Source organism: Phyllobates terribilis, unplaced genomic scaffold, assembly GCF_046119375.1.
Source record: "Phyllobates terribilis strain yellow unplaced genomic scaffold, ASM4611937v1 Scaffold_125__1_contigs__length_5108534, whole genome shotgun sequence".
NCBI lineage: Eukaryota > Metazoa > Chordata > Amphibia > Anura > Dendrobatidae > Phyllobates > Phyllobates terribilis.
This window is the reverse complement of record NW_027362885.1, coordinates 4,632,784-4,656,304: the sequence shown is the minus strand read 5'-3', so window position 1 is coordinate 4,656,304 and position 23,521 is coordinate 4,632,784. Positions and strand designations below refer to the sequence as shown.

Below are 23,521 nucleotides of genomic sequence, written 5' to 3'. Positions count from 1 at the left end.
TTGGAGAACGCGGGAAAGAGGATGAGGACGCGGGTCAGAGTACGAGGACGAGGGCCAGAGGACAAGGTATGGAGGACGCGGGCCAAAAGGAAGAGGTATGGAGGACGTGGGCCAGGGGACCAGGTCTGGAGGACCCGGGCTAAAAGAACGAGGTTATGAGGACGCAGGCCAGAGGACGAGGTATGGAGGACGCAGGCCAAAAAGGACCAGGTATGGAGGACGCGGGCCAAAAAGGACCAGGAATGGAGGACGCGGGCCAAAAAGGACCAGGTATGGAGGACGCGGGCCAAAAAGGACCAGGTATGAAGGACGCGGGCCAAAAAGGACCATGAATGGAGGACGCGGGCCAGAGGACGAGGACGCGAGTCAGAGTACGAGGACTCGGGCCAGAGGACAAGGTATGGAGGACGCGGGCCAAAAGGAAGAGGTATGGAGGACGTGAGCCAGGGGACCAGGTCTGGAGGACCCGGGCTAAAAGAATGAGGTAAGGAGGACGCAGGCCAGAGGACGAGGTATGGAGGACGCGGGCCAGACGACGAGGACCCGGGCCAAAAGGGACGAGGTGTGGAGGACACAGGCCAAAAGGACCAGGTATGGAGGACGCGGGCCAAAAAGAACCAGGTATGGAGGATGCGGGCCAAAAAGGACCAGGTATGGAGGACGCGGGCCAAAAAAGACCAGGTATTGAGGACGCGGGCCAAAAAGGACCAGGTATGGAGGACGCAGGCCAAAAAGGACCAGGTATGTAGGACGCGGGCCAAAAAGGACCAGGTATGGAGGACGCGGGCCAAAAAGGACCAGGTATGGAGGACGCGGGCCAAAAAGGACTAGGTATGGAGGACGCGGGCCAAAAAGGACCATGTATGGAGGACGCGGGCCAAAAAGGACCAGGTATGGAGGACGCGGGTCAGAGGACGAGGAAGCGGGTCAGAGTACGAGGACGAGGGCCAGAGGACAAAGTATGGAGGACGCGGGCCAAAAGGAAGAGGTATGGAGGACGTGGGCCAGGGGACCAGGTCTGGAGGACCCGGGCTAAAAGAACGAGGTTATGAGGACGCGGGCTAGAGGACGAGGTATGGAGGACGCGGGCCAGACGACGAGGACGCGGGCCAAAAGGGACGAGGTGTGGAGGACACGGGCCAAAAGGATGAGGTGTGGAGGACACGGGCCAAAAGGACCAGGTATGGAGGACGCGGGCCAGAGGACCAGGTATGGAGGACGCGGGCCAAAATGACCAGGTATGGAGGACGTGGGCCAAAAGGACCAGGTATGGAGGACGAGGGCCAAAAGGACCAGGTATGGAGGACGCGGGCCAAAAGGACCAGGTATGGAGGACGTGGGCCAGAAAACCAGGTATGGAGGACGCGGGCCAAAGAACGAGGACGCGGGCCCAAAAGGACAAGGTATGAAGGACGCGGGCCAGAAAAGGACGCGGGCCAAAAAGGACCAGGTATGGAGGACGCGGGCCCAAAAGGACCAGGTATGGAGGACGCGGGTAAGAGGACGCGGGTCAGAGTACGAGGACGAGGGCCAGAGGACAAGGTATGGAGGACGCGGGCCAAAAGGAAGAGGTATGGAGGACGTGGGCCAGGGGACCAGGTCTGGAGGACCCAGGCTAAAAGAACGAGGTTATGAGGACGCGGGCCAGAGGACGAGGTATGGAGGACGTTGGCCAGACGACGAGGACGCAGGCCAAAAGGGACGAGGTGTGGAGGACACGGGCCAAAAGGATGAGGTGTGGAGGACATGGGCCAAAAGGACCAGGTATGGAGGATGCGGGCCAGAGGACCAGGTATGGAGGACGCGGGCCAAAATGACCAGGTATGGAGGACGTGGGCCAAAAGGACCAGGTATGGAGGACGCGGGCCAAAAGGACCAGGTATGGAGGACGCGGGCCAAAAGGACCAGGTATGGAGGACGTGGGCCAGAAAACCAGGTATGGAGGACGCGGGCCAAAGAACGAGGACGCGGGCCCAAAAGGACAAGGTATGAAGGACGCGGGCCAGAAAAGGACGCGGGCCAAAAAGGACCAGGTATGGAGGACGCGGGCCCAAAAGGACCAGGTATGGAGGACGCGGGTAAGAGGACGAGGACGCGGGTCAGAGTACGAGGACGAGGGCCAGAGGACAAGGTATGGAGGACGCGGGCCAAAAGGAAGAGGTATGGAGGACGTGGGCCAGGGGACCAGGTCTGGAGGACCCGGGCTAAAAGAACGAGGTTATGAGGACGCGGGCCAGAGGACGAGGTATGGAGGACGTTGGCCAGACGACGAGGACGCAGGCCAAAAGGGACGAGGTGTGGAGGACACGGGCCAAAAGGATGAGGTGTGGAGGACATGGGCCAAAAGGACCAGGTATGGAGGATGCGGGCCAGAGGACCAGGTATGGAGGACGCGGGCCAAAAGGACCAGGTATGGAGGACGCGGGCCAAAAGGACCAGGTATGGAGGACGCGGGCCAAAAGGACCAGGTATGGAGGACGCGGGCCTAAAAGGACCAGGTATGGAGGACGCGGGCCAGAAAACCAGGTATGGAGGACGCGGGCCAAAGAACGAGGACGCGGGCCCAAAAGGACAAGGTATGAAGGACGCGGGCCAAAAAGGACCAGGTATGGAGGACGCGGGCCAGAGGACGAGGACGTGGGCCAAAAAGGACCAGCTATGGAGGACGCGGGCAAAAAGGACGAGGTATGGAGGACGTGGGACAGGGGACCAGGTATGAAGAACGCGGGCTAAAAGAACGAGGTAAGGAGGACGCGGGCCAGAGGACGAGGTTGCGGGACAGAGAACGAGGTATGGAGGATGCGGGCCAAAAGGACGCGGGCTAGGGGACCAGGTATGGAGGACGCGGGCCAGGGGACCAGGTATGGAGGACGCGGGCCAAAAGAACGAGGTAAGGAGGACACGGTCCAGAGGACGAGGACGCGGGCCAGAGGACGAGGTATGAAGGACGCGGTTCAAAAGAGACGAGGTATGGAGGACACGGGCCAAAATGACCAGGTATGGAGGACGCGGGCCAAAGGACCAGGTAGGGAGGACGCGGGGACCAAAAGGACCAGGTATGGAGGACGCGGGCCAAAGGGATCAGGTATGGGGGACACAGGCCAAAAGGACCCGGTATGGAGGACACGGGCCAAAGGACCAGGTATGGAGGACGCGGGCCAAAGTACAAGGATGCGGGCCAGAGGACGAGGACGAGGTCCAAAAAGGACGAGGTATGAAGGACGCGAGCCAGAAAAGAACGCGGGCCCAAAAGGACCAGGTATGGAGGACGTGGTCCAAAGAGGACCAGGTATGGAGGACGCGGGCCAGAGGACGAGGAATGGAAGACGCGGGCCAAAAGGACGAGGTATGAAGGACGCGGGACATGGGACCTGGTTTGGAGGACGTGGGCCAAAAGAACGAGGTAAGGAGGATGCTGGCCAGAGGATGAGGATGCGGGCCAGAGAACGAGGTATGGAGGACGCGGGCCAAAAGGACGCAGTCCTGGGGACCAGGTATGGAGCACGCGTGCCAGGAGACCAGGTATGGAGGACGCGGGCCAAAAGAATGAGGTAAGGAGGACGCTGGCCAGAGGACGAGGACGTGGGCCAGAGGATGAGGTATGGAGGACGCGGGCCAAAAGGACGAGGACGCGGGCCAGAGTACGAGGTATGGAGGACGCAGGCCAGAGGACGAGGACCAAAAGCGACGAGGTGTGGAGGACGCGGGCCAAAAGGACGAGGTGTGGAGGACGCGTGCCAAAAGGACCAGGTATGGAGGACGCGGGCCAGAGGACCAGGTATGGCGGACGTGGGCCAAAAGGACCAGGTATGGAGGACGCGAGCCAAAAGGACCAGGTATGGAGGACGCGGGCCAAAAGGACCAGGTATGGAGGACGCGGGCCAGAGGACCAGGTATGGAGGACGCAGGACAGAGGACGAGGACGCGGGCCAAAAAGGACAAGGTATGAAGGACGCGGGCCTGTAAAGGGCGCTGGCCAGAAAAGGACGCGGGCCCGGAGGACGAGGACCAAAAGGGACGAGGTATGGAGGACGCGGGCCAGAGGACGAGGTATGGAGGACGCGGGCCAGAGGACGAGGTATGGAGGACGCGGGCAAAAAAGGACGCGGGCCAAAAAGGACCAGGTATGGAGGACGTGGGCCAGAGGACGAGGACGCGGGCCAGAGGACGAGGACGCGGGCCAAAGGACGAGGTATGGAGGACGCGGGTAAAAGGACGAGGTATGGAGGACGCGGGACAGGGGACCAGGTATGGAGGACGCTTGCCAAAAGAACGAGGTAAGGAGGATGCGGCGCAGAGGACGAGGTTGCGGGCCAGAGAACGAGGTATGGAGGATGCGGGCCAAAAGGACGCCGGCTAGGGGACCAGGTATGGAGGACGCGGGCCAGGGGACCAGGTATGGAGGACGCGGGCCAAAAGAACGAGGTAAGGAGGACACGGGCCAGAGGACGAGGACGCGGGCCAGAGGACGAGGTATGAAGGACGCGGTCCAAAAGGGACGAGGTATGGAGGACGCGGGCCAAAAGGGACGAGGTGTGGAGGACGCGGGCCAAAAGGACCTGGTATGGAGGACGCGGGCCAAAGGACCAGGTATGGAGAACGCGGGCCAAAAGGACCAGGTACGGGGGACATGGGCCAAAAGGACCAGGTATGGAGGACACGGGCCAAAGGACCAGGTATGGAGGACGTGGGCCAAAGTACGAGGATGCGGGCCAGAGTACGAGGACGCGGACCAAAAAGGACGAGGTATGAAGTACGCGGGCCAGAAAAGAACGCGGGCCAAAAAGGACTAGGTATGGAGGACGCGGGCCAAAGAGGACCAGGTATGGAGGACGCGGGCCAGAGGACGAGGAATGGAGGACGCGGGCCAAAAGGACGAGGTATGAAGGACCCGGGACAGGGGACCTGGTATTGAGGACGCGGGCCAAAAGAACGAGGTAAGGAAGACGCTGGCCAGAGGACTAGGATGCGGGCCAGAGAACGAGGTATGGAGGACGCGGGCCAAAAGGACGCCGTCCAGGGGACCAGGTATGGAGGACGCGGGCCAGGAGACCAGGTATGGAGTGGAAGACGCGGGCCAAAAGAACGAGGTAAGGAGGACGCCAGCCAGAGGACGAGGACGCGGTCCAAAAGGGACGAGGTATGGAGGACGCGGTCCAAAAGGACGAGGTATGGAGGACGCGGGCCAGAGGACGAGGACGCGGGCCAAAAGGATAAGGTATGGAGGACGCGGGCCAGAGGACGAGGACGCGGGCCAAAAGGACAAGGTATGGAGGATGCAGGCGAAAAAGGACGAGGACGCAGGCCAAAAAGGACGAGGAAGCGGGCCATAAAGGACGAGGACGTGGGCCAATAAGGACGAGGACGCGGGCCAAAAAGGACGAGGGCGCGGGTCAAAGAGGACGAGGGCGCGGGTCAAAGAGGACGAGGGCGCGGGCCAAAATGGACGAGGACGCGGGCCAAAATGGACGAGGACGCGGGCCAAAAAGGACGAGGACGCGGGCCAAAAAGGACGAGGACGCGGGCCAAAAAGGACGAGGACGCAAGCCAAAAAGGACGAGGACGCGGGCCAGAGAGGACGCGGGCCAGAGAGGACGAGGACGCAGGCCAGAGAGGACGCGGGCCAGAGAGGACGAGGACGGAGGCCAGAGAGGACGCGGGCCAGAGAGGACGTGGGCCAAAGAGGACGCGGGCCAGAGAGGACGAGGACGCGGGCCAAAAAGGACGAGGATGCGGGCCAAAAAGGACGAGGACGCGGGCGAGGGCCAGAGAGGACGAGGACGCAGGCCAGAGAGGACACGGGCCAGAGAGGACGCGGGCCAGAGAGGACGAGGACGCGGGCCAAAAAGGACGAGGATGCGGGCCAAAAAGGACGAGGACGCGAGCCAGAGAGGACGAGGACGCAGGCCAGAGAGGACGCGGGCCAGAGAGGACGCGGGCCAGAGAGGACGAGGACGCAGGCCAGAGAGGACGCGGGCCAGAGAGGACGCGGGCCAGAGAGGACGCGGGCCAGAGAGGACGAGGACGCGGGCCAAAAAGGACGAGGACGCGGGCCAAAAGGACAAGGTATGGAGGACGCAGGCGAAAGAGGACGAGGACGCGGGCCAAAAAGGACAAGGAAGCGGGCCAAAAAGGACGAGGACGCAGGCCAAAAAGGACGAGGGCGCGGGCCAAAAAGGACGAGGACGCGGGCTAAAAAGGACGAGGGCGCGGGCCAAAAAGGACGAGGACGCGGGCCAAAAAGGACGAGGACGCGGGCCAAAAAGGACGAGGATGCGGGCCAAAAAGGACGAGGACGCGGGCGAGGGCCAGAGAGGACGAGGATGCAGGCCAGAGAGGACACGGGCCAGAGAGGACGCGCGCCAGAGAGGACGCGCGCCAGAGAGGACGCGGGCCAGAGAGGACGAGGACGCGGGCCAGAGAGGACGAGGATTCGGGCCAAAAAGGACGAGGACGCGAGCCAGAGAGGACGAGGACGCAGGCCAGAGAGGACGCGGGCCAGAGAGGATGCGGGCCAGAGTGGACGCGGGCCAGAGAGGACGCGGGCCAGAGAGGACGAGGGCCAAAAAGGACGAGGACGCGGGCCAAAAGGACAAGGTATGGAGGACGCAGGCGAAAGAGGACGAGGACGCGGGCCAAAAAGGACAAGGAAGCGGGCCAAAAAGGACGAGGACGCGGGCCAAAAAGGACGAGGGCGCGGGCCAAAAAGGACGAGGACGCGGGCCAAAAAGGACGAGGGCGCGGGCCAAAAAGGACGAGGACGCGGGCCAAAAAGGACGAGGACGCGGGCCAAAAAGGACGAGGACGCGGGCCAAAAAGGACGAGGTCGCGGGCCAAAAAGGACGAGGACGCAGGCCAGAGAGTACGCGGGCCAGAGAGGACGCGGGCCAGAGAGGACGCGTGCCAGAGAGGACGCGTGCCAGAGAGGACGCGCGTCAGAGAGGACGCGCGTCAGAGAGGACGAGGACGCGGGCCAAAAAGGACGAGGACGCGGGCCAAAAATGACGAGGACGCGGGCCAAAAAGGACGAGGTCGCGGGCCAAAAAGGACGAGGACGCGGGCCAAAAAGGACGAGGACGCGGGCCAAAAAGGATGAGGACGCGGGCCAAAAAGGACGAGGACGCGGGCCAGAGAGGATGCGGGCAAGAGAGGACGAGGACGCGGGTCAGAAAGGACGAGGACGCGGGCCATAGAGGACGCGGGCCATAGAGGACGAGGACGCGGGCCAGAGAGGACGAGGACGCGGGCCAGAGAGGATGAGGGCCAGAGAGGACGAGAACGTGGGCCAGAGAGGACGAGGACGCGGGCCAGAGAGGATGAGGGCCAGAGAGGACGAGAACGTGGGCCAGAGAGGACAAGGCCTTGGGCCAGAAAAGGACGAGGCCGCGGGCCAGAAAAGGAGGAGGCCCGGAGGCCGCGGGCTAGAAAAGGATGAGGCCTGGAGGACACAAGGACTCCCTCAAGGGCGGACTAGGAGGGCAACAACGATGTCGAGGAGGACTAGGATGGATGAGGAGGAGGTTAAGGATTGACGAGGACGACTCATAATAGGTGTACAATCATGATGCAAATATCATTAGAAAACCGCTATGTCATACTTCTGGACCCAAAACAATGAGTAGAGAAATCGTAATGCCTAAAAGTTTCAGATTCCTTCCATAAAACATGGCATGAAAACCTTGGCCAATTTTATTTGCTAGTGATGCAACTTCACTTAGCTTATTAAAAAGTTCTTTCATAAAGTTCATTCATTTTTCATTCATTCTATCATGTACGGTATAGAGACCAATTTCCTTTTAATCCAACTAAAAGATTTGGTGCAGAAAACAGCATGCGCGGAGGTGAGGAACAGGCAGGATGTTTATACCATCCTTCAATTAGAAGAAACCTATTAGAGGGTATTTAGACCAGAACGGTTTGCCATTTCGTACTTACAGTTAAAGGCTCTCCTTGTAGTGCTTGTAGTACAAAGTTACTGACAACTCTTCCATCATTCATGTGCATACGTGGCCCAAATGTATTAAATATCCGAGCCACTCTGACCTCCACACCTGCCTGCCAACAAGAAAAGCAGTTTAGAGACCACATTTTCTTCCAGTAAAAATTAGACTTTTGTTTGTAAAGACATTCTACACAAATAAGCATGTATTTTTCTACCATAGCTTGTATCGCTTTACAAGGTTGTTTTCATTACGAGTTTTGGAAGGTACCACTAACCAGCCTACTGGCTTCTTACTTGCCTGGGGGCGTTCCTGAATTAACGATGAAACTGACCAGCAACATGGCCGCACAGTTGGCCCAAACTGTCCACTGTTGACAGCAGAGCTAGCTTTGCCTCTGCAGCATTGTGTAAGTGCAGGGACAATGAACCTGGCTGGATCCAGCCATCTGGCTAGCTTCAGAGCAGCGCTTGCAAGCTCTATAGCATAAAGCATACAAGAGCTGCACTACTTGCCCAGGAACCTAGCCACCTCTGATAGAATACTGCCCTTTGTTAGTTTGCAGAGGTAGCCGGTAGCCTATGGAATTAAGAAGCCCTCTGTTCTTATGAATGTTGACGAGCTGCTTGCTTCTATGTGCAGTTTGAAATTGTACCCATTTATAAAAAGAAAACCCATGTAAATGTTTCCAATAAGTTGTGATTAGCTTTCCTTGAGAGGGCACAGCATGTATTATATGACATAATGTTATCAATGCAGCATTTCCTATAGCAAGGACACACATTCACAAAACCATTTGTCGAAGACCTCAGGTCTATAATGAATTGCTCTGGCATGGTTAATTGATTCTGTAATTTGTGACTCGTATAAACACATTCTATTTTACATAATGAAACACCCTTTGAAATTTTTTTGGTTGGAAATAAAACATAATTAGCAATAATATAACAACTTCAAGCCCACTGCTGTGAAGATCAAGCCATTATTATATCAAGATGAGGCTGGCAGCAGAAGAGTGGACTGGCCACCCCAGAACTCATTGTCATTTAAAGTTATGGCAGAAACCCAACTTCAAAGACTGAACTTTGTGGTTTTCACAAAAAGATACAGAATTTCCAAGAAATCTGAAATACTTTTATCAAAGCGCTCCAAAAGAATTTGAAGTGAAAAGTAATATGTCAAATACCTTTTTGGTTTTTAAAGTGTTAAGTCACAGCCTCGTAGGAAAAAAAGCAGATGAGTAGTAGATGCTAAGAAGTCACAGCACCACTAGAAGGCTATCTGAGTGGTTCCCTACGTTGACCCAGTCTATATAGAACACCTATAACATAGTAACTGAAACATTTCCCACTTTTTTAGGCAATTACCGAGTGAAGCAACCTTGAGCAATCAGCTTTAAAACTTAGGGGAGGGAGGGGGTAATTGCAGTATGTATGTTCATTTCAACTGTAGCACCCAAATGAAGGATTGCAGCTTTTATTGCCCTCTGTCTTGCCAGGTCTTGCATAGGGCCCTAGCGGCTTAGCTGATCGTTAGCAAGATGGGACCCTCATTTAATTCTCCAACGGTGTATTTTGGGGTTTTGGTTTTTTTTACCATTTCTACCATTCTTAATGTACAGAACATTTATATTGCTTGTGTGCCACAGACATTTTAATATTGTAAGACTAAATTGACCCATTTCAGATGGAGCATGCTGTAAAGATAGTAGATTTAATACAAAAAAGCACTTTATTACATGGGTAGTGGAAAAATCAATTACTCCATCACATACAAGATTAGCTACTTATCAAGGGACTTAAAACTGCGCAAATTACACAACGTGCAATAGTTTTGAAACTTGGGCAAATCAAACCATCAGCAAAAAAAAACAATCCCTCAGCAAATAAAGTCTCCCTAATGTAATTAGAGCACAGGAAATACATAGGGCTTAAAGATATAGAGGTCAGAATAAGGGCGTCTGCAAGGCCTCATTAAGAGTTTTTGTCAGACCCCATTATTCGGACCATGATGTCCTCCAGTTTTATATATTTGCTTGGGAGACAAACGATTTTTTTTTTTTTAGACATTACTGTATAACCGACTAATGCTATCCATAATTTCCACGGACCCACAGACTTGTATGAGCGATTTTGATTCATGACATGGGTCAAAAATTTGGGGTGGGGGGGAGGGGTGTTATTGTAGGTTGTAAGACGTCTTCCAGGTTACACTGAATATTAGTAACACAACCAACCTGTTTCATATAAGAATAGCACATGGTCTCTGCTACTCGCTTTCCCTCATCATAACAAGCTCGGGGCCAATAGGATTCACATGTCCCCAGTAGTCTTCATTTTGAGGGTGTACTTCTGGATCTGATGATTAACATAGGAGGAGATTGAGGAAAAAGCATAAAGTGAATGTAATAAAAAAATAAGTAGAATACAGACTATGGGCTTTACAAGGAACCATTAAATCAAAACAACAAACAATAAAAAGGCCAAAGATTACAAGAGCCGACATGACATCATTTATCACAGTCTGGACTTTTTATCTTTTGCTCTGCAGCTTGACACCTGAGATAATGGTGGTAAAGATAATGAGACGCAGGAACAATGTTGAAAGCGATTTCAAGTGTAAAGGCCCCGTCACACATAACGAGATTGCTAGCGAGATTGTTGATACATCACGGTTTTTGTGACACAATAGCGATCTTGGTAGCGATCTCGTTATGTCTGACAGGTAGCAACGATCAGGCCCCTGCTGTGAGATCGCTGATCGTTACAAAGCTTCCTGGACCATCCCTGGGTCGTCGCGCTCCCGCTGGGCAGTGTGCATCGCTGTATTTGACACCTTATCAATGACCTCGTTAGCGATTCAGAACTGAGACACGTAGGCGTGCATAAATTGGACTTTTCCACGCCCCTGAAGTGGAGGAACCCCAAAACCGTAAGCGTTAAAATAAAAAAAATTAAGTGGTTTAATGCGTAATTCCAGCGGGGATAATGGGTTCCTATGGGAGAAAGTGCGGCCGCGGGTGTGTAAAGAATTGACATGTTGATTCTTTTTACGCCCGCGCTTTCTCGCATAAAAGTGCAGCGAATATTTACGCAGTGTTTGTACGGCAAAGTGAATTTCACATTCACTTTGCTGGCAGACCCAGGGGCACATGGAGCATTTTTAAAAAGCGTGCGCAAAAAAGTGGTCAAAAATGCACGTAATTTTACGAAAAGTAATTTTATGCACGCCTTTGTGACACAATACAGTCCCTATCAAGGTGTGGATCGTTGAAATAGCTGCTGTGTGAAAGCGTCCCAACGACCGCCGACATCGTTAGTTAGATCGCTGGGGCGGCCGAAATCGTTGGGAAGTTCTGCATGTTTGACATCTCCCCAGAGATTACGAAACGACTCTCCAGCGATCCCAAAACCGTGACGTAATAACGATCTCGCTAGCGATCTCGTTATGTGTGACGGGGCCTTTACCCTCTTTAGCAATATTCTAAAATACACAAATGTAATGTCACAATTACCTCCATAGACCTCTGAAGTAGATGCCAGTAGTAGCCGAGCTCCAACACGCTTCGCTAATCCTGAAAAGACATGAATAAACTCCATGAAATTACCGGTATATATAGATAGATTGGCCTCATCCTCTGATTCACTGAAAACAATCTGCGCTAAAGCTGTATTTAGACGGAGAGAATTCTGCTGAAATCGAGCACGAATAGATAAAACAAGTTCAATGGCCTGTGGAAATCAGCCTTTTACAGAACAAGAACATCAATCTAAACTGCGTGAGGAAGAACGATTGTTCATGTGCACACTATATGGGGACAGAACGATCACATTGTTAGCGCACAACCCCCATTTAGATCACAGATATGAACCCTCTAGGATTACTATTTTGTGAATATTTTTTGCGGCATTACTCAATGAACAAGAGTTTTGCAATATATAAAATACATTTATTTAATTTATTTTAATTCTACATTATGTTATATAATATATATTTTACATACACATACTTTTTATCTGTATGTTTTTGCTCTAATCATTGGCCTTTGGGTCAGGCTACTCCCTCACATGAGAGACACCTGTTTTTCATGTATCTTTGTCCTATTTTTATTCTTATCAATAAAATATCTATTTTATAAAGGTATTCCTACTGTGACATGGTCCTTTCCACCCTCCTGCATTAGGATATTTGGAAGGCTATTCTTTTATCTCTATTTGTTTCAGTGACGTGGCATTCTTGGTAACCAAACTATTGATGGATTCAAAGTAAACTTGCCAGATTACAGACAACATTCAGTGTTATTCACTGTTTTAGGTAACTCTAATCCCTAAATATTCCCGCAGCAGCCTATACCACTCCCATGTGTCTTACTGTCTATATATATATTTGCCTGAAATTCACTTACTATAATTTATAATAGTAATTTGCAAGCGTTGATGAACGATATTAAGGTGATTAAAACTATGGATGAGTGAATCCCTGTGTAACAGATAGCTGTCCAGCCAACACCTGAAGTGAATGGAGCGGAGGGCAAGCATGCGAATCGGCAGGTGTTGGCCAGGTTTTATTTCCTGCTCTGTACACAATCGCAACCAACATGTACCAGTGCTACTGTCACAGCCAACAAAGTACTTTGGTTCTGGGTAAAAGCAAAAATCTCAACAAGGCAAAAATATCACGTGATCTGTAAGGTGAAGGGTCGTTTTGGTCAATAGAAGAGTCAAGAAGGATGCTAAACAGAGAACCAAAACACAAGAATCCAAGGAGAAGGAATTTGTTAAGAAACTTGATGCCGCTCACGCTGATGCCATGAAACTTAAGGAAGAATGTGACTTCTTGCTTCCTCAAAGAGAAAAAGGTAGTCGTGGAAGCATGGGAACATTAGACAAAAAGCTGGTCAAGGTCGAGGAAAGAAGATTTAGGAGAGAATTATAGGCAGAGAAGTGAAGAAAAACGGAAACTGAGCAAGTTCGGCAGTCAACAGCATCGGCTGAACTTTGCTGTCGTAGTAGCAACTGCAGAGACAACGGCGACAACATAAATATGCATGAATCTATTACAGTAAAAGGTAATTGAAAAATACCGCCATCTCGGGACAAAGGTAATCGGTATCACTATTAGTTGAAGTATGATAATCATAATAGAATTCTAAAACACACAAGGTGTTAGTCTCCAGAACCATTACACTCTACAAATCAGCTAAGGTAATCTAGAGGTGTTAAGGATCCAAACTGAGCTATTATAAAGTTGGCAACACATGCAAATATAATCCGGACCTGAAATATGGGAAAAAAAACTCTGCGAATATAGATAATGTATAATCATTTTTATGCCATATACCCTTAAAAGGATATCATGGAAATGTTTATAAGTATATTGAAGGATTTACATCAGTGATGTCAAACTCAAACACCGGGCCAAAATAAAAAAAACTTGGAGAATGTTGCGGGCCAACCAGTACAGTATAATGGGCCCCACAGTCCTCCATACGGTATAATGACATAGGGGTGGTGGTTCTGGTGTAGCGGGACAAATATAAAATCACCCTGCAAGCCAGATTTGGCCCACAGGCCAGAGTTTGACACGTATGATTTACGTAAACACAGAAGAATACAATTTGAGATCAAATAAATAAGAGGACCAAGTCCAAATAAGCCCAGTTGGGGTAGTGACGTGTTGTGTGACAAAAACATGACGGAGGACAAGATCCCGGAAACTTCCTCCAGATAATCTCGAAAGATGATTCAGAGTGAAGAAAAAGAAAGGACTTCAACCACCTTTACTGCAATCTCTTTAAGTCCTCACACGTCACTACCCCAACTGGGCTTATTTGGACTTCGTCCTCTTATTTATTTGATCTCAAATTGTATTCTTCTGTGTGTTTATGTAAAACATACGTGTCAAACTCTGGCCTGTGGGCCAAATCTGGCTTGCAGGGTGACTATACATGGCCCGTGACACCAGAACCACCACCCCTGTGGGGCCATTATACTGTATGGATGATTGTGTGGGGCCCATTATACTGTATACTGGCTGGCCTGCAACTTTCGCCAAGTATTTTTTATTTTGGCCCTCTGTTTGAGTTTGACATCGCTGATGTAAATCATTCAATATACTTATAAACATTAGACTGATATCCTTTTAAGGGTATATGGTATAAAAATGATTATACATTATCTATATTGGCATAAGTATTTTCCTTGACCGTATACGGCCAACCCGGGTTCCACCTTTCATAAGCCTCCACCCCATCTTACCGCACTTACATACTTTAACAAATAAAAACACTGCACCTGTAATTTTCTTTGGATAAATTTGGCCACAGCGGCCATTTTATTAACAAACAACATTAACATATATACATTATTATGAAATAAATAAGAAGGGAGGGTTCTTGGAGTTAAAAATTGATCTGGCAAAACTAGACCGAAGTCGAACCACCGTGTTACCCTCAGCCGTCCATCACCAGCTCGAGGGCACCAAAAGCTCCCAGGGTAAAACCCCTTCCAGAGCCCCAAAAAACAGATGCCAGATCACCCCGCTTAATCAAACCACTGCCTGTAAAATTCAAATAATTTTCCAGCGACACTTTTGTTCCAACTCCAAGAACCCCACCCCCCGCCACAAACGAACAGCCCTGACCATCTCAGACTTGTGAGAGCCCCAACACCGCCATGGCCCTCTCAATCCGCTCCTGTATAGCCAATGTCCACAAATCAATTCCAACATTGTTCAGATGTACGCCATCCTTTGCCCAAAATTCTCCAACCCCTGGCTCAAGATCAAGATGCCGAACACTTACTCCCCCGTTCCTACCGACAAACGCTGCTATGGCTCTATTTAACTTAACTCGTGCCCTGTTAATGCCCTTCACTGATCTAGCCTCCCTCCATTTTTTCCTCGGTACAATGTCAGACCAAACCGTTAACACCCCTGGAAAAGATGTCCACAACATTAAAAAATCAATCCGAATATCCCTCATCAATTCCCTAACCGGCCGAGACCCCAAATCATTCCCCCCCAAATGCACTACCAAAATATCCGGCGCCCGGTCCAAATGAGCCGCCCTATAGAATTCAGGCAGCACCCTTCTCCATACCATCCCTCGAAAACCGAGCCACCGGACCACCGCTTGCTCTCTGCTAAAACCCAATTGCCTACCGTTCGGCCTCACATCCGCCCGCAGCGCCCCCCAATGAACGAAAGAGTGTCCGAGAATCCAGACTAATAACGAGATGCCACCTGCAAAAAGACAACCAAAGAATTGTATTCACTTCTGACCAGATAAAACATAAGCCTGCACACCTAATGCCGTACATAGGACAGATAACGATCTGAACTCCACCTCCCAATGCACTTTATCACCTCCTGGCTTAAACCCAAACCGTCCGCTTCTGACGCCGCACCGATTCTGAAAGAATGCGACCCGTAAACCTCAGGGCTAAGGCCCAATTCTATGATCCCTTTCTTAAACACTGCAATAAATTGAAAACGAGACAAAAACTCACCATTTTTATGACACAATAATGGGCCCTTAAGTCCCGACCAGACTTGCCAATAAGCTATTAAACATCTCCTAGGACACATAAACGATCCATCAACTTCACCCAATACCATTCGCTTGCCTCTGCCCAATTGATCCGTCTTCCCCCTCTTGATCCAGAATTCAATGCACCTGTCCCGACCGCTCACGTCCTCGGCAAACAAACCCCCAGCCTTATTCCTACTTGGTGCCACCAACTCACCTAATCTTAGTGCGCCAAAAAACGCCCATGAAAAAGCCAACCTAAACAGTGTGGCTTCAAAAGCCGAACAACAGATCTTATCCAACGCAAAACCCAACTGCTCTAAAATACTAAAAGTCACCGGTCTTCGTTTATCTAACACTTTACTTCCCCTCCTAAAGCCCTTAATTGCTTGCTTCACTAAAAACGATTTTGTAACATCTTTTAACCCCTGTAATCTAAAACCGAATGCCAATCCTGCAACAAATTTACTAACTTTTAGTGTAATCTCTTTTTATTGAAATAATAAAAGACATAAACATACAAAATCAACATCAGTAGGAGCCAGTGCTCAGTCTCGACGATCAAAATATTACACATTCACATATCTACTATTTTTCTTATAAGACTGAGGCACCTTTATCCAGCAGTATAAACTTACTTTTGTCTGTTCCAACAATGGAACCAAGAGCATAAATCAAATATCAACAATGCCAAAACGGGAGAAAAGAAGAAAGAAAAAAAGGAGAGAGAAAAAAAAAAAAAGAAAAAAAAGGGGGGGGGGGGGAGAGCAGGAGAAGAAGTAATAAGAAAGTGAAAATAGGAAAGGAGAGAAGGATTTAAGGAATGGGAACGGGGCAGGGGAATCTGAGCTAAGGTTCTATTTTAATTTCACTAATCATCTCCAGCACCAATCCGGATCCAATTCGCCTATTCATCAGTTTTTACCCAAATAGCCCATGGAACTCCGACAAGTCTTGAAACAAGATCCAAACACTCCAGATCTTCATGAATTTATCCGCACAATCATTGAAATCAGCAGAAAGCTCCTCCATTCTGCAGATATTAGCCATTTCATTATACCACTCTGAGATTGGGGGGATTTGAGGTGACCTCCAATAACGTGGAATCACCGCTCGAGCTGCCGTTAAACAAAATCTTAAAATATCTTTTTTTTGGGATCTAATCGATGAAGGCAGAATGGAAAGTAGGGCTATCTCAGGGCAATTCTCAACCCTATTTCCAGTAATTAGGTTATAGTTAGAGAATATTTTATCCCACAGAGGTTTGATCCGACTACATTCCCACCAGATGTGGAGCATAGATCCCTTTTCCACTCCACATCGCCAACACATGTCTGAAGTTGCCGGAAACATGGAGTGGAGTTTCACAGGATACCGATACCATCTTGCCATAATTTTGAAATTTTTCTCCTGCGCATAATTCGCACCCGACATTTTGTGTGTAAACAAGAAACTTTTTTCCCAGTCTGACGAGGGTATGATATGTCCCAATTCCTGTTCCCACTTATGTTGAAAATTAAGCTTTCCTGAGATATTTACCCCCATCAGACAATTATAAAGCATGGATATTACATGGTTGGGAGGAGCTTCCTGCAAAAACAGTCTCTCAAAGGAAGATGGTGTACACTGGAACAGGGGCACTGCCCCCCTGGACGATAAAAACGATTGTAACTGTAGATATTCCAACCACTGGAGTTTTCTAGACGGACACCTATCTTGTATTGTATTGAATGACGGAAATCTACCATTTTCGAATATCTGCAGAAGGCGAACATCCTCCCTAGCTCTCCATCCCATAAAAGAATCCCTCAAATATCCAGGAGGGAAGGAGGGATTGGAGAATAATGGCATAAGAGGGCTGATTGTACTAGAGGAAAAGTATTTTTTCATAATTGCATGCCAAATTTTGATTGTACCCCTAGTCAGTTCAGACAAACCTCCAATTGAGGAAACATCTGAGGCGAGGAGCCAAGGAAGGTGCTTCAAAGGAACAACTACTCCCTCCTGCTCAACAGTGACCCATTGCTTTGTCAAAGAATTATAGTGCCAGTCTAGAAGGCGACCCAAAGCAGAGGCTTGAAAGTATGTTTTAAAATTCGGAAATCCAGCTCCACCAGCTGCTTTAGGGCGGTTCAAAGTCTGCATACTTATCCTAGGTCTACCTTTACCCCACACAAACCTAGTTAATACTGTACGTAATCTGCTGAAAAAGCTGCATGGGGGAGAGATAGGGACAGTTTGAAAAATATATAAAAAGCGGGGAAGTATATCCATTTTTACAGCATTCATTTTGCCAAACCAGGACATTCTCAGTTTACTGTATTTTAGTAAATCTTTACATGTACGGTCCAAGAGAGACTGGTAGTTTAGCGCATACATTTTTGACAAGTCAGAAGAAACGAGCACTCCCAAGTATTTTATCGCCTCCGATTTCCACTTAAAAGGGAAGTTGTCCATTACCTGTTTAACCTCTCTCTGCGGCAACGACACGTTTAATGCCTCCGATTTTGAGTAATTAACTTTGAAATTACTCAGGAACCCAAATCTGTCAAACTCCTTCATTAATGAAGGAAGAGATGTCTGAGGTTGAGATACATAGAGGAGGAGATCATCTGCATATAATGCTGTCTTATAAGTCCTTGTACTTATTTTAACCCCTTGAATACTACTATTTTTCCTTATAGCGTTGGCCAGGTGTTCCATCACTATCACGTACAGAAGGGGGGACAGAGGGCACCCCTGTCTAGTCCCATTTTGTATCTTAAAGGGTGAGGACAGGGCTCCATTAACTCTAACTCTGGCAGTAGGACCTGAATACAAGGAGAAAATCAACTGTAAAAATCGTGGTCCAATGCCTATTTGGTTTAGTGCTTCCTTCATAAATTGCCAATGAACCCTATCAAAAGCCTTCTCTGCATCAACAGATAGAAGGCCCATAGATACGGAATTGCTTTTAGCTTTGGAGATTAGCAACATAGTCTTAATGGTGTTATCTCTTGCCTCTCGGCCCTGAATAAATCCTACTTGATCTGTGTTTATAAGGGAGGGTAACAATGGGGCCAGTCTCTCTGCTAGAATTTTGGAGAGTATTTTAATGTCTACGTTTATTAATGATATGGGTCTATAATTAGCCGTGTTTGTAAGATCTTTACCCTGTTTAGGAAGGATACTAATATGGGCTTCCAATGATTGGGGGACGAAACAAGTCTTATCATTTAGTGAGTTAAATGTTTTATGCATAATAGGGGATAGTTGAGTTTTAAGGGACTTATAGAATGCTGGGGTAAATCCGTCTGGACCAGGACTTTTACCAGATGGTGTAGATTGAATAGCAAGATTGACCTCCTCCTCCGTGATGTCTTTTTCCAGTTCCCCAGAGACCTGGCTATCTAAGGATGGTAAAGAAGTATCCTGTATATACTCTTTAATTCGGGCAGTTAGGTCACAAGGAGAGAGATCAGAATATTGCCCTTTAATATTATATAACTTCTCATAGTATGAGCGAAATATCTCGATAATTTCTGTAGGGTTATGAGCATCCTCCCCATTCTGTTTCTTGATATGTGGAACGTATGTTGCCACAGAACGAGGATGAAGCAATCTTGAGAGTGCCCGTCCACATTTATCTGACGATTCATAAAAAAAACTTTTAGTTTGCTCCCTATGTCTTAGATACTTTTGCTCAAGCAAGATCTTAAGATCATTCCTTTTTTTTGATAGTTCTGCAAGTGTATTAGGTGACAATGTATGTTTGTGCGATGTCTCCAATATGTGTATCTGTCTCAACAGGTCATTCACCCTCTGTGTTCTTTCTTTTTTGAGTCTTGAACCATGTTTAATCAACACGCCTCTCATGACACATTTTAGAGTTTCCCATTGCAGAGGAGTTGAGGTCTGATCTGTTTTGTGAACTTGCATAAAAGAATCAACAGAATCTTTTAATTCCGTCATGCAGATACTATCCTTGAGAAGGTGATCATTCATTTTCCATGTCCACGAGCGTCGGACAGAGGAAGGAATAGATAGGGATAGAAAAATTGGAGCATGATCAGACCACAACATGTCGCCTATTGTGGCAGATGGGTTTAAAGAAAGAGCGTGATGACTCAACAGGAAGAAATCAATGCGACTATATGAACCATGCGCAGGAGAAAAATATGTGTAATCCTTACCCTGAGGATTTAAGATTCGCCAAACGTCTGTCAATCTGAGGGCGTGGATGGCCCGCTTCAGTGATCGGAGCCTTCTTGAAGGGACAACACCCCTTCCTGAGGATGAATCTAGCGCGGGATTCCATGTGAAGTTAAAGTCTCCACCTGCAATCAGAATACCTTCTGCAAATTCAGAGAGGGATGTTAGAAAGGACCTACACGTGGGGATCTGGTCTTTGTTAGGGAGGTACCAATTTGCTATTGTATATATTGATTCCGCTATTTTAAGTTTTAAAAACACATATCTGCCTTTATCATCAATGAGGGAATCTATGAAGGTGTAAGCCAACGATTTGTGTATGGCTATGGATACACCCTTAGAGCGTGATTCCGGATTAGTGCTGTGAAACCATCGAGAGTAATACCTATCACCAAGAACAGGCACATGCCCCATTTTAAAATGCGTCTCTTGTAACATAAGAACCTGAACTTTTTGTTTGTGCATAGAGTATAAAATTTGAGAACGTTTCTGTGGGACATTAAAGCCTCTTACATTCAATGAACCTACTTTAATAGATGACATGATTACCAATGGTGAGGAAGGGGGTGGGGTAAGATGGGAGACGGAAATATAAAGAAAGGGACGAGAAAGTGAAAGGGGAACAAAAATAAAATTAGAATAAAGAAAACAGTCTGATGAGGGGAGATGAGTCTATTTTACACCTGCCAGCAGTGTGTAAACCCCTTGAGAGAATGGGCTTTCTACCGAGGAGCCGTCCCCCCCAAGCCCGAACAACAGGCCAAACCCTTCGTACTAAAACTTTGATATACAGGCAGCCAAAAACTGACATAGATTAACATCTGCTTATCGCTATATTAAATCTCAAATCAATATATCACATAACCTTGTGAGATAATATCTGCATCTCCCAAGAACTGAATACCATTGACATAGTACAATTAGTTTTGTCACTGATATCCAGTTACATATGTGAGGTATTCAAAACATCAACTACGTTGAGAACATTTTAGAGGAATATAACATTCTAATGTCTTTCACCAACATTTTAGAGGAACATAACATTCTAATTTCTTTCACCAGCTTGACTAGCACTGAGGGCTAGAGAATTGACCACAGGTCCTTTTTGTGAGAGATGTTTCAATCTGGGGGATGCGAAACGTGTTTCCTATTGATCTCTCTTCTAGATTCTTCTCTAGCTTTGTTTCTTGTCACTTTTTGTGATTGTGGGTTGAGATCCGACTTGGGGCCTCCTGGGAGACTTGGCCAATCCTCGGATGATATAGATACGTGGGGGATCCCCAAGCCCTTAACAAAAGCCGGGATGTCTCCAGGGCAGCGTACCACATGTAAAACCCCAGAATGGCGGACTTGTAGGCGGAAAGGGAAACCCCAAGAATATAATATGTTCTGCTGTCTCAAAACCTCTAATAGAGGTCTTAAAGTCCTCCTCTTCTGAAGTGTGTGACGTGATAAATCAGACATGAGTTGTACAGAATGATCTTGATAAAGAATAGAATCCATTTTTCTGGCCCTTATTAAGATGCTTTCTTTGATTTTGGATTTATGAACCCGGCAAATCACATCTCGATGTTTTGACATGTCAGAGGGTCTGGGACCCAGGGATCTATGGGCCCTGTCTAATTCCAACTCACTCTCTAAGGGCCGACCCAGAATAGAATTGAACAAATGGCGCAGTGTCTCATCCAATTTATTGTGCTCAATTGTCTCTGGAAGTCCTCTAATCCTAATATTATTGCGCCTTTCTCTGTTCTCAATATCGTCTATCAAATCTGTTAGGTATTCCAATTGGTATGAGTGGGAGGACAAAGTTTGTTCATGAGATTTAACTTGTTGGGCGATGGATGCTGTGTGTGACTCAGCAGCGGACACTTTTTCTGTTAACTCTTGAATGTCCCCTCTAATGGCAGCAGTTTCAGCTCTGTAGGAGGACTCCAGTCTGGACATATAGGACTCCATGTCCTCCCTGGTTGGAATAGCTCGTATTCGAGCTTTGAGATCTCTCCACACTGCCTCATGCTGAGATAAATCATCCTGTTGGCTCTCCTCTGAGCAGCCAGGAGAGGGGGAGCGTAATAATGTGTGAAAGGAGCCTCTCTCAGGGGATCTCTGGTCATCGGTGGACCATTGGGGTCTCTGTAAGTCCGAACCCACAGCAGAGGTAAGCTCTGCCGAGTCTGAAGTGTCTGTGGGTTGGAGCATGGAGCTATCCCCCACCACGCACCTGAATCCCGGAGGCGCGAAACCAGGGTCCGCCATCTTGGACTGGGGGGGTCCTCCGTAGCTGCGACGGTGAGGCCTCCTGTATTCTCCCACATCTGAGAGTCCTCCGCCGACGAAGGCATCGTCCGGTCTGTTGATCTTGATGGGGAGCGTTTACCACGTGGGCTCAGAGCCTCCGATGCAGGAGCCGAGGAGCGCTGTGCAGGGCCCACCGACGCCATCTTAGATCCCGCTTGTGCAGGGGAAGCAGGTGCAGTGCTTCTCAGATAGCGTGTAATGTTCGTTGGAGATGCCCGCTGGGTACTCACACTGGTCTGTGTTATGTTCCGTTTCTTTTTTGCTGGCATTGGCAGTATTTTGGCTTGATTTGATGTGATAGGCATGCCCTGAAGCTGGGCCAGGGACGGGAGCAAACAACCCTGCGACTTCACTCCTCCATAGCCAGGCCACGCCCCCACAAATTTACTAACTTTTGAAACAAACCATCCGCTCTCCGCTGCCTTTCCCACAAGAAAAACACCGCCATCTCTCTATCTCCATCAATCTCCACCCTTCCCCACTGTAGAATCCAGCTTTGCCATACTCGCCATGATGCCTCGAATGATGCCAAAGTCTGCCTTGTAATGGACTCCTGTATTAAACATCCTGCTCTTCCATAACCAGCTGCCACAAATGCGAAGGGCATTCCTGTCCCACGTCCTCGGCCTCTGGTGCTAGCGCCCGAAAACGGTCCCACTGAAAACGAGACAAGGCATCTGCTATGGAATTTTGCACACCTGGAACATGTACCGCTGTAATCCAAGCATTCAAGTTAAGGCAACAAAGAACTAGTTCCCTCAGCAGCCTAATCACAGGCAGGGACGAGGCAGACAAGCTGTTGATGACAGATACCACTCCCATTTTGTCGCAATGAAACCGAATTCTCCTGTTGGCAAAACACTCACCCCAAATAGTAACTGCAACAACGATGGGGAACAATTCCAAAAAAGCCAAATTCTTCGTAAGACCCTTCTCCATCCACTCGCTCGGCCATACTCCAACACTCCACCTCCCTTTCCAATAGGCCCCATAACCGGCAACTCCCGCCGCATCCGTAAATATCTCACAATCAAAGCTGCTTAAGAACTCCAGCTGGATTAATGACCTGCCGTTATAACTTTCCAAAAACAGCTTCCAAACCTTTAGATCCTCCTTGTGTTCCCTATTTAACCGAATAAAATGATGGGGGGCCCGCACTCCTGCTGTCGCGCCTGACAACAAAATATTCTGCCCATTGGCATAATCCTGCATGCAAAATTCAGTCGCCCTAACAGCGATTGCAACTCCCTCAGGGTCACCTTGCGCAGCCTCCCGACTCTATCAACCTCCTGCTTGAGCAAAATCAATTTGTCCTCCGGTTACCGACACTCCATCCTTTCTGTATCAATTACAATGCCCAAAAAACTTATGGTTGTGCAAGGGCCTTCTGTCTTTTCTTCAGCCAATGGTACGCCAAAATGCTCTGCCACCCACACCATAGTACCTAATAAATTCCTACACAACAACGATTGCGGAGGGCCTATAAACAAGAAATCATCCAAATAATGAATGACTGACTTAACTGATGCCAGGTCCTTCACAACCAATTCCAAAAATGTAC

At 48.8% G+C, this 23,521-nt stretch overlaps 1 pseudogene; it reads right to left on the bottom strand.

The window, feature by feature from the left end:
- LOC141203876 (UDP-glucuronic acid decarboxylase 1-like) overlaps positions 1 to 22,103 on the bottom strand; it is a 90,225-nt pseudogene extending 68,122 nt beyond the window's left edge.
- Between the last annotated feature and the right edge of the window lie 1,418 nt (positions 22,104 to 23,521).